Genomic DNA, 4,265 nt, shown 5'->3' with positions numbered 1-4,265 from the left:
ATAACAAAGATAATCTATTTCAGCAATAGAGAGTCTTTAATCACTTTAATGTTCTAAATTAGAGGTAAATGTGGCTTATTAAGCAAGAAAAGTGTCTACCACCCTATATTTTGGGGATGGGAGCTATTGAGCTTCAATGATTCCAGACCATCCAGGAGGTTATAAATATTGGTTAATCTTACTTAGTGTCTAATTTATGATTGTGTAACTAAGCTATAAACTTTAACCTAAAATGTAGAATGAATTCAGTGAAAATTGTCAAGTGCTTGATCTTCTCTTAAGAAAATACACCCTTGGGTGAGGGATAGATATAAACTGCTTATTGTTGTCAACTATTATTGCAAAAACACTAAAGCCTAGTTAATCGAATAGGCACTCCAAATACCTCTCCAAATTTGTATATAAGATAATGGTAAGGCATGGCACGGACAGGATCAGAAGGAGATTTTTCAAAGTGTTTAAGGTTTTTGGGATGGCTCAGTTGGTTAAGTGGCTGCCTTAGGCTCAGGTCATGAATGAGTCCTGCACCTGGCTCCTTGCTCTGCGGGGAGCCTGCTTCTCCCTCTGCCTCTGCCTCTGCCTGTCACTGTGCTTCTGCCTGCTTGTGCTCTTTATCTCTCTCTGACAAATAAGCAAATAAAATCTTTAAAAACAACAACAACAGAAACAAAGTGTTTAAGGTTTTGTTTAAGTGTATACGTATAACTTGTACTTAAATGTGCATTTATAAAAACATGTCTATAATATAGTATATATGCATCCAAATTACAAAAGTGGTAATCTAGATAAAAGCCTAATCAACATTTGTGTTGAATATGTATTAGTATATGTATATTATATGTGTGTATATATATACACACATATACATATACTACTGTATGTATGTATATATATGATTAAAAGAGTCACTGTACTAATTTTAAAAATGTCCTCTGTAATCTGCATGACTACCTATTAGCTGCAAGATCTGAAAATCTTATTAAGGATTTTGTATGACAGCAGAGAAAAGCTTTGGATTCATTATGAGTTATTTTTCAGGTGAGTTTAAACTTCTAGATTTAAGAACTGAATTGAATGCATTGTCCTCAATACAAATATTGGTTAATGAAACAAATGCATATGATATACTAATGTACATTAAATTTTTTTAAAGATTTTATTTATTTATTTGACAGAGAGAGATCACAAGTAGGCAGAGAGGCAGGCAGAGAGAGTGAGAGGGAAGCAGGCTCCCTGCCGAGCAGAGAGCCCGATGCGGGACTCGATCCCAGGACCCTGAGATCATGACCTGAGCCGAAGGCAGCGGCTTAAACCACTGAGCCACCCAGGCGCCCCTGTACATTAAAATTTAAACTATTTTAAAGATAGCCAATTTTAATTAGTGAATATATGAAGTATGGAATATCTTAAAGGCAGTTTAGAAATTATGTTAAAAGATGTAGTTAAAATCAAATTGATGGCTGCCAGGGAATCTGCTTGGCATACTTAAATAGTTAAACCTAATAAACATTGCTTTATCATTCACACACCCTGACCCCTCAGGGCATTCTCTTTACAACAAAGCAGAGAAATATGTAGAGCATGAAGCAAATTCAGGAAGGTAATTAATTGCTCAAATTCACACAGCCAGGAATTAGCAGTGTTCAACTAAATAAATAAGGTGTCTGACTCACAAATGATAAGATACATTTTTTTTAATTAAGAGCATTCGCAAACTACATATTGTTAAATTCCTCAAAGACCGTTTAAAAGGACCAATGTATTGATCATGCTATTTTTCATGCCCAACTTTTTTTTTTTTAAGTCATCTTCAAGGGGCACTTGGGTGGTTTAGTGGGTTAAACCTTTGCCTTCAGCTCAGGTCCTGATTTTAGAGTAATGAGATTGAGTCCTGCGTTGGGCTCTCTACTTGATGGGGAACCTGCTTCCGCCTCTCCGTCTGCCTGCCTCTCAGCCTAATTGTGATGTATCTCCATCTCTCTCTCTCTCTCTCTCTCTCTCTGTCAAATAAATAAATAAATAAAAATCTCTAAAAAAATAAAAAGTCAACTTCACTTTAGCCTAGATTGAACAATCACTCATTCCATTATAGTAGAATTATTCTTTTTTTCTCCCTACAAGTAAGTATTGCACACTTATTATCTGATAATTTCTGGGCTGATAGCTGAGAATACTCTGGTAAATACAGATTCCCTACAAAGTTCACTATGCTCCAGCAAAGATACCCTATGAAAATAAGCACACAAATATACATTCACACTTTGTGATGAGAATTATATAGGACAAGTTCAAGTTTCTTTGGGAACACATAGAGAAGACTGAATCTGGTTTGGGTGGTCAGAGAAGGCAATGTTTGCAGTGGCTTGATATGCAAATTGAGGACGCTGGCCAAGCTAAGGAGAGCCTAAAGAATACTCTAGTAGAAGAAACACATGTCTTATGGAGGAGGCAGCAAACTGTCTACTGTCAAGATAGTGTGGCCTGTGGGCATAGTCAAGGGAATACGGTGAGACTCAGGGTAGTGGGATCAAATGTGCACAGCCCTGGCCTCTCTCAAGGATGTTAGTCTTTTCCTATGGAGTAAACCCTGAATCTTTTGAAGCAAGCAGGTGTGATTTGACTTGCATTTATAAACAGTCCTCTATTTACAAAGTGGGAAATAAATTGCAAGGGTTAAGAGTGGGTATGGGGGAGGCAGCAGGCTATTAGCAGAACCTAGATGAGAGCTAAAGTTAAGACATACAAGTGTAATGATGGTGCAGATAAGAGAGAACATGTTCAAATCATATTTAGGAAGGAAATCAAGAAGACTCAGTGTTGGGTTAGAAATAGGGGATAAGCAAAAACACTTGGGATTAGTGAGATTTTACTCAATTAAAAAAGAAAAAAACTGCAGTGTTCTAGGACATCTGTATTCACAAAAGCTAGTTGATGATTGAGGTTAATTACTGTTCTTTACATGCTGAATTTCTGACATAGTTTCTGTAAGCATAATTCAGCAACACACCAATGGTAGAGACTGTCATGACAAAATGGATTGCTAACATATGCAATTAAAATAAATGTCTATGAGACATAACTGTCAAAATAATAATTATGACTTGGTGAGCTAGAAGCAGTCGGAAAACTTATTCAAATTAAATTCCTGTCCTCCACATAGAGTCAGTATATTCTAAACCAAGGTACTAAAACCAAAACAAAACAAATCAACTGATCAAACTTTTGGTACAGAATATTCAACAACATGATTCAAATAAATAATAGATAACTGGGAAATGCTTTGAGTAGTTTAATAATTTTGAAGTCATATTCTTTTGAAATATATTTCAATTTTAAAAAATGAAGAACAGACCACTCTTAATCTTAAAAATCTGTGATCACTTATTCATTGCATGCAGATAAGTTTTCTAACACAAGAGCAATCTACCAAACACAAAGTTAAAAGTTCAAACTTATATACTAAGGAGCATTTACTAAGCAAACCATCACGTTTGGGAAAATATGAAAGTGTATTGGGATATGCATGCAATCAAAAGTCCCAGATGTATTTCTCTGGTTAGAGGGACAGCAAGAGATAAGGAGCCTTTATAGGTAAATAAGCGGGGTATTCTGTAAAAAAATATTACTCAAGAATTAATACTCTGAAGCATACTTCTAGCAGACCTTAAGGAGGTATCATATTTCACCACTTTCAAGACTGAGTTTTTTGGGCCTGTTATTGTTGCTGTTGTAGTTGTTATTGTTTACATTTTAACATCTCTAAAGTCAGGACAACTTTTAAAACTGATAGGGTCTTGCAAATTCTGGGAAGACAAATATAAGAGGCAGTTGTTATATAGTTGCAAATACTGCTCTTGATAATAGCTAAGCAAATTGTCTTTACCTGACTGAGCCCTGTGCATTGTTGGTACAATATGTGTTACATTTAACAGCTATAAAAATTGTTTGAAAACATAGAAAACAATTCCAAAATCAAACTCAATTATTTGGTATATATAATGATATACATGTTGAATGAGCAGCGAGATAGAAATATATATTCATATATATAGTAAAAGATTAGTAACATTCTTACACTTTTTTAAAAAGATTTTATTTATTTGACAGAGATCACAAGTAGGCAGAGAGACAGGCAGAGAGAGAGAGAGGAAGGGAAGCAGGCTCTTCACTGAGCAGAGAGCCTGATGCGGGGATGGATCCCAGGACCCTGAGATCATGACCTGAGCCAAAGGCAGTAGCTTTAACCCACTGAGCCACCCAGGCGT

Source organism: Meles meles, chromosome 3 (genome assembly GCF_922984935.1).
Source record: "Meles meles chromosome 3, mMelMel3.1 paternal haplotype, whole genome shotgun sequence".
Taxonomy (NCBI): domain Eukaryota; kingdom Metazoa; phylum Chordata; class Mammalia; order Carnivora; family Mustelidae; genus Meles; species Meles meles.
The sequence above is the reverse complement of the archived record's forward strand: the minus strand, read 5'-3'. Positions refer to the sequence as shown.